The sequence below is a fragment of the Eucyclogobius newberryi genome, unplaced genomic scaffold (assembly GCF_026437365.1).
Source record: "Eucyclogobius newberryi isolate DKJ021-1_F unplaced genomic scaffold, fEucNew1.0.hap1 SCAF_17, whole genome shotgun sequence".
NCBI lineage: Eukaryota > Metazoa > Chordata > Actinopteri > Gobiiformes > Gobiidae > Eucyclogobius > Eucyclogobius newberryi.
In genome coordinates this window covers 27,672,734-27,680,503 of record NW_027315801.1, presented here as the reverse complement: position 1 = coordinate 27,680,503, position 7,770 = coordinate 27,672,734, and the positions used below count along the sequence as shown (strand labels likewise).

General features: G+C 42.5%; 1 protein-coding gene across 4 annotated transcripts in view; it reads left to right on the top strand.

The window, feature by feature from the left end:
• Positions 1–782: 782 nt before the first annotated feature.
• The window catches only part of zbtb46 (zinc finger and BTB domain containing 46), a 63,080-nt gene continuing 56,092 nt past the window's right edge, over positions 783–7,770 (top strand). For 2 of the 4 annotated variants that reach the window (XM_072449766.1, XM_072449763.1), the window contains exon 1: positions 783–859. The gene's annotated coding sequence lies outside the window, so the exon portion shown is untranslated. Of the gene's footprint in view, positions 860–4,520; positions 4,631–7,770 lie in introns of all 4 variants that reach the window. The other 2 variants (XM_072449764.1, XM_072449765.1) reach the window with 2 other exon arrangements.

The following is a 7,770-nucleotide window of genomic DNA, read 5'->3' as shown; positions in this document are numbered from 1 at the left end:
TTTCCCGTAAAGTCACACTAAACCGCGGTAATGATAGTTATGCTACTGCTGGAATTACCCCAGAACGTTGCACAGAATTTACAAACTGTCCCACTTGATGCGCATCACATGCTTTTTTCCTGCAGCAGAGGTGTTTTCCAGTCCAAACCGTGTCCAAACGCCACCGGTGGTTTCTTGCAGTTGCCACAAGAGGGGGTAAGTTACATCGTGCCCTGGTCAATCATTGCTAGACAACACACCGAGACAGGAACTAAACGACAAACTCATTCAGAACCGAACCGATTGCGGACAGAGTGGTCAGACTGGACAGTGCGTTAAAAAACAAAAAAATGCGTTAAAGTGTTGGAAGGGGACGGGGACGGGGGGGATTCCCGGTGAACCACGGATCAGGTGGATGTCTCACTGCTCGTGGCTTTGGCTGCTGTGCCTGGAGAGACTGAGGAGGGGAGATACGGGGACACGAGGAAGGTAGAGCGAGCACTGGCGAGAGAAGGGGAGAGAGAGAGAGAGAGAGACACGCGCGCGCAGAGGAGGAAGAGGAGGAGGAGGAGGAGGAGGGGTATAGGCTCCTGATACCAAGACACGGAAAAGCAGGGGAGGGAAAGAGAGAGCGAGAAGAGGAGAAAAGGGGGAGGCCGGGGAGTGGGTGAAAACAGGGGAATAAGACTTGAAGGAAGCACACACGGCGGCCGCGGAGAGCACGGACACTTTTACCTGTTTTTTCTCCCCGAGCTTCTTCTTCTTCTTTTTTTGTGTGGAGGGGGGGGGGGGGACGCCTGCTTTTCGCGTGTCTGGTCGTCTGCTGTCACGCGGCTTGTTGGACCCCCGCGCGCCCACCCTAGACCCCATGGGGTAACAGGTACGTCTCACTTCCTTTAGTATTATTATTATTATCTGTGATGTTCCCACTGTGACAGGTTCATACGCGCATTTACGCCGGCACTTTTTAAAATGTATTTATTATTTATTTATTTTCGAGGAGTGTGTGTGGTGGGGGTAGTCGCCTCGCGTCATGTCAACAATTAGTTTCGGCGTGTGCACGGAAAGAGACGAAGAAGAAGAAGACGCGGCACAGCGCAACTCTTGGCGCAACACTTGTGCCGTACTGTAAAGAAAGGCCTGTCTGTCGCGTTCATGTGTCTGTCTGTCTGTCTTGTCTGTCTGTGTGTGTGTGTGCTCTTTTTAATTGTATTTCAAAACTGCAGAGAGCCGATGACATCGCGTTTGGCACACGCGGCGCGAGCGTCAAGAGCTCTCCCCGACGACGTGCGGGGAGCGAGCGCGCGCGAGCAAAAAAAGTCCGCCTACCTGTCCCCCCCCGCCCCGGTACGTGACAGGCGGCCGTCTGTTGCGCCCGTTTGACGCCGCGAGAAGCCGCCGCCGCCGCCGCCACCGCCGTTTGTTGACAAGCGCCACTCTCCGCCGCGTGTTATGCGACCGCGGAAAACACAGTAGGAAGCGATGGGAGAATGAATGAAATGGTGAGGTTTGCAGTGTGTGTGTGTGTGTGTGTGTTATTGAGCGGGATTATTATGGTGCGGGGTTCAAACTTTGTGCTGTTGTGCAAAGTTTCCTTCTTGGACAGGCAATTGCAAAGGATGTCATTTTTTTTTTCTTCTTTTTTCTGTGATGCAATCATCTGGTGTTGTGGGGATTCAAAATGAAAGGTGCAGGGCAAAGGCTTGAACGTGTCTCCTCCTCCTTGCATGGTTCTTTTCCCCACAGAGTCACCTCTAAAACACAAGGGGATTTCTCCAGATGGAATTTTTTTATTATTTTTTGCTGCGTCAACACCCACCCTCAGAGTCAAAGAGGGGATTTTGCATCACGCGTAGTTTGGTTGGTAATTGTTGCTGTTCCACTGTTGATCATCTGACCTCTGTCACTCAAAGTGCTTCAACCAAAGTGGAGAACATATGTTGTGCTTCGTTTTTTTGACATGGCAGTGGCTCCTGACAAGACAGCCGTTTAGATTATCACCAGGTACAGCCAAATAACACACAGACATGTTCATTTTCTGCAACTTCTTTTTTACCTGTCGATGATCTGCACAACACGTAAACATTGTGGGTTGTGCGTGAGCAAGCGTAACTTTTCCGGATGGAGTTGGATGAACGCTTCCTCCTCATAAGCCTCTTAATTGTTTATGAACTTAAAGACTTTATACTATTAGTGAGCTCGCTACTAATGCACAATGGACGGTGGAGGGGTCAAACTAGTGCTGTTAACTGGATTTTCTGGGATTATTCGCGGTAATCTTTTTTTTCCCAATGCCTTTTGCTATAGTTTGGTAGATATCTAAATATTCCACAATATTAACTCATTTTAAAAAACAAACACCACACATATATTTTATGAGATATAATTCTTGAAATAATTGGAACCCATATCTTGGGGGTTTTATATCAAAATCTAAGTAACATTGTGATTGTTGTTTGGAAGACACGTACATTTTTTTATAGTATTTATTTTTTATAGAGTGGCAATATTTCTGCAGTTTTGTGACGGACATTTCACATTTGTGTGATCAATAAACCTCCACTAATATGTTCAAAGACAAAGACACGATCACTTTTCTGTATCGAAAATATCGCCAATGTTCGCCAAAAAATATTAATGTATACATTTTTGTTGATATCGCCCACACTCTTACCCATAATGATTTTCAATATTTTGAGATGTTTGCACAGTGTGTTAAAAAATATGATTAAAAATATAGCCCATGTTGCATTGTCATTTGAACGCTCCTCACCTTGTCTCCCCTGGTGGTGGGTTGTAGGTGGTCAGGGGGTCGGGATTGTCTATTTTTTCTAATACTCTTTACAACAGGCGAAGTGGACACAAGCTTGTTGTGCTTATTGGGCTCCTCCATCTGTGAGGAGGAGAACAGAGCTGCTCCAAGGATGAGTGGAGGAGGTGTGTGGGCGAGAGATGGAAAAAATATTAGGTGTATACGCTTTGGCCCAATCGCAAAAAACAGGAGAGCTTTAAGCACTTTCCACTTGTGATATATCTCATGAATGGGGCTTTGAACGTTGATTAAACAAGGGCTCTATGGAGGGAAGTGAAATTTGCCTTTTAAATTCTCAAAGTTATATGGCACTTCTTTGGAATCAAAAGGGATTCTGTCATGTAAAATCGCTTCAAATATTGTAAACGAGTCTGGTCTTACATTTGCAGCAACTATTTGGAGGTGATTTTGTCTTAAAAGGCAGTTATGTTGTCATTGATGGAGACATTTGTGAATGCCCAAAACAGTCATCTGGATTTGATGTACATGTAATAGAAAATAAGCTTTGTATGAGTGGTTATTTTTTATCTTAAAGGGTCTAAAAGGGTCTAAAAGTCATGTTACTGACACAGAACAACCACTTTAGTTGGTAAGTATGAACCAGTAAATACAAACTTTTTCCTGGTCAGTGGATATCGTCTTTGAGCTAACCTCCTGTCCTGGTCTACTTTGGCATGTTTGCGTGTAGGCGTTGTTTGCTGCTCCGGTGCTGGCTGTGGGCTGCACTGTGTGGTAGCAGCAGCAGGTTAGGGCCGCTGTACACTTCTACCCCCTCACATCAGTTTGTTTATGCAAAACAACACAACTCCGCTTCCACGCTCTCTCTATGTGTGGGGAGAAGAACAAGTTAAAAAACCAGGGCAAACGCACAATTTCCCAGTTTGCGGCGGCCATTCATCCCGTCTCTCTCTCTCTCTCATTTCCCTTCGAAAGCACCAGTTGCTAATGGGAACACCTGCTTGGCTAACACGCTGCAAAATGAACCGTTTACACCACATCCTTTTGACTTGTTTCTGGATTTCATTTTTTTACTTTTACCTGTTGTGAATATTACCAGATTGACACACAAAACGGTGAAATGCCAAATTTTAGTTTAGTGTTTAGAGTCAGTTGATCATCTGGAAACAGGACTTTTCTGCTTTTACACTTTAATGCCTCAAAAATATAAACATAGAATTAAACTAAAATTTGGAAATTAAATGAGTTAACTGAAGAGTGAGTGAAATGTTGTGAGTGCGTTTATTCTCCTTTTACATACAAATATGCAGTGTTGTCTTGTCAGTGCACTTTGGGGCAACTTTTGATCAAGATTTGAGAGCTTTTGCTAATTCCACTCTCCATTTAGTTGATTAATTGTTGCACAGATGAATTTCTTTGGTTGATTGGACACTGTTGCAGGCAAGCAGTTCGTCCTACATGTATCACAGGTAAAGAAAAATACAATTGGGAGAACAAATTATGTAAAAAGCAGTGGGCAACGGGCGTGTTGGGGGATACGAGAATACAACCTTTTCAGAGCCTTGTCTTGCTTTCAGGAGAATAAAACATACTTAAACATGCATGAATGACTCAAAAACTGTTAAAAGGTTGTCATAATAAGTCTCCTTTAAAAAGGTAGTTCCCCTTTAACCCTGTTGCGATGCTTTCCCTGCCACCCTCCCCGTTACTTCCCCTTATCCCTCCAGGCTTTTGTAGGTCTGTGTGTTATTGTGCACCATGTTGCTTACAGGTGTTCCCTAATCCCAACGCGGGCTTTACAGGGATGCACTGGGGGGTTGGGTGCAACAGCTGTGGTCCCTGTCCATCTATCTGACACCCCCACCCACCTCCAAGGAGCAGGTGAGTTTAAGCTCGCCGTCTTACTGACTGTTAATATTTCATTTGCCGGCGCAGTAGCATGTCAAGCTTTTTGTTCCTTTGTTCGGGAGGAATTTGTTGTAAGGTGAACTGTTAGTCTATTATTGCAAGTATTTGTGTGCGATTGTTTGAGATGAATGTTCAAAATGGCAGAACAGAGGACGTTTTTATAGTTTTAGAAAAATTATTATCATATTTTTATTTTTTAGAATTTTGGTTAACAGAAGATGAAAAAGTTACTAGGGTGCCTTTTAGTTGTAATATATTGTTGGTGGATTATAATCATTCCCTTGTGAGCATTCAAAAAGTATAGTATTACATCATGTCTTTTCCCGTCATATTGGGATTTAAAATTAAGAAAATTAAGAAATTAAGTTTGTCTCATGTCTATAGGTGAGTTTCTACAGTATAACTTCTGATTTAAGCAAAATGTAAATGAAGGGATCTGAATGAATTGGTGGTTCATAATGTTGTATTGGAATACGTTTCACATCAAATATAGTAATACCACGGTGCATTTTTTTCTTTTCTGTAAAAACTATTGCAACTATACAATTAGATTCACAATTGAATTTAAACACAGCCAAGATTTACATTCTAAACACGTCCGGGAGCGTTGACATTTGACAGAACTCTGAAGTATTGTACTACGATCCCATGAAGACTATTTGTTATGTTTGCAGGAGACATTATAATACCGAATGTCAACCTTTGTACTTATATAATAAAACATCAGGACAATAAACAATAGTCATTTGAACACAAGCAAGTAAAAGTGTCTCTGATTTACCAGACAAGATAAGAGGAGTACAGTAATATAAAACTTATCCCACGACCACTTGATAAAATGTTGTCTTTTTCACGTATAACTTTAATGTTTATGAAAAGACAAATATTTGCACAACCCAGTCTGGAATTTTGGGAATCCCTCTCACTTCTGCGGCACATCTTGGTACTACTTACAGTGAGTTGACAGTTGGTTAGTAATTCTGAACTTCTGCCAGAAAGGTCACCGTTTTTAAGTCCGATTCATCAGGACTTTATGTGTCTTGGAGAAAACGTTTTTTTCTGTTGCTCACGGCTAAAAGCATACAGTAAGAATATTTTTGTTAGTTGTTATTTTCCCAGTGAAAGAGTCTGTCTTTTATAGACACACTGCGAGCATTTGATGAGAAATTGAGCGTCTTTGAGCAAATACATCTTTAGAAACAGTCAACTAGCCTCAGGCGCTGGCTGGTGAGAGATTTCCATATCAAAGCTCAGGTGAGAGAGGAGACAGGGGCAGCAAAACGAGGGGAGCAAGAGAAGGAGGCGAGGGGAGAGGAGACGAGGAAGGAGAGAGGAGACGGGGAAAGAGAAAGGAACGGAGTTGGTAGAGATGCGACAAAGAAGGAGACAGGTCGAGAGGGATAGAGGAGTTAGAGAAAAAGTTGAGAAAGAAGAAGAAAGGAGAGAGGAGGGAGAAAAGGAGAGAGGAAGAAGAGTAGGAGCGATGAGACAAGGAAGGCGACAAGAGACAGGGAAAGAAATAGGAGAAAATGAAGAAGGAAGAAGACAGGAGATGAAGAAGTAGACACGGATAATAGTGAAAAAGGAAATAAATCTATTGAAGAAATGAGGAATAGATGTCAGAGAAAGAGAAGAGGAGCAAGAAAAAAAGACTCTGGACACGTCTCCCTAAAGAGTTCTTGTTATTGTGTTGCCTTTTCACGCGGCACAGTTTAGTCTGAGCTCTGTCTGTCTGGGTCCAAACTGGAACAAACTGACAGGGAAAGGTTTTGTTCTCTCTGACCACACAGGACCTCCGCGGGGGCCACTGTCTCCCACCACTCTGCATCTGCCACTATTTACATTACTGTTTAACTGTATCACAGAGCCACAAAACCACCATTTTCCCTGGAAACATGTCTCCTTTGACCATACCTGACCCCGTGGAGCCGATAACCACACTCTCATTAATGAAAAGTTTAGCTTCACTGAGGTGTGCATTTGTCTGTGTGTTTTAGACTTTAGTAATCGAGCCATAGAGTGCTAAAGTGCTGCTAACAAGGCCTGTTTAATATTCTACCCCCTGTCCAACATACAATTATTCCACTTCGCTGCCATTAACATGTACAGTAGGACTTGGCTTTTAATTGGGCTGATATGACTAATGCCAGATCAACTTGGATTTGCTAATTAGTTTTTGCTTTAAAAGTGCCATCAGGATATGAAATATTCATTGATGTGAGGTGAAGCGCGGACTGTGGGTGGTATTAGTGGGATATTAGTGGTATACAGGCAGCCGCGTTCTGCAGGAGGAGAGAGAGTGGACCTACGGTGGCCTGTTGTGGACAATTATTCATACTGAGGTGGTGTAAAGTGTGAGTTTTTGGTCGTGATTTGGAGGCGCCCACACAAGCACGAAGACACATTGATGCACGTACCACCTCCATCCTCAGCTTTGCAAAAACAACATTTTTAATTGAAGTCTCAATCTTGAGCAAGATGTAGTGCTTTCACTAAACTGTGTATGGAACATTAAGAGTGCATTTAACTACTGTTTACAATGAAACTAACTAGACTGACAGGTTCAGTTTATGGCTTAATTATGTATATGTGTATATATCTATCTATCTATCTATATATATCTAACTATAACTATAACTATAACTATAACTATAAATATATATATATATATATATATATATATATATCACTCTAAAGATTCAAACGTATGTTGCCTATGGCAACACTCTGTATATCATGTATATTGTACAGTGTCTTGATCAGGTGAGACATATAAGGGAAGGTAATAAAAGACGGCTGATGAGTCTGTACTTGTTTGCTATAGTTTTAAAGAAGTACAGTAATAAGGCTGGACACTGACTGATACATACATTTGTACCATTGTATCATTGTACCAGGACTGTGAGGAGCTTGTTGATCTGTAGCTGAGCTCATATATCTTTTATCTGAGAGGAGTAGCTTATTTGGCTGGGGCATCTGTTTGGGATGTCCCTGCATGTGCCCTGGGGAGCTGTTCCAGGCTTGTCCCATGAAAGACGTTGAGTCAAACACAGGACTCACTAGAAGGACACCTGTCCTACGTCTGGCCTCATGAATACTGCTTTGGAAGATCT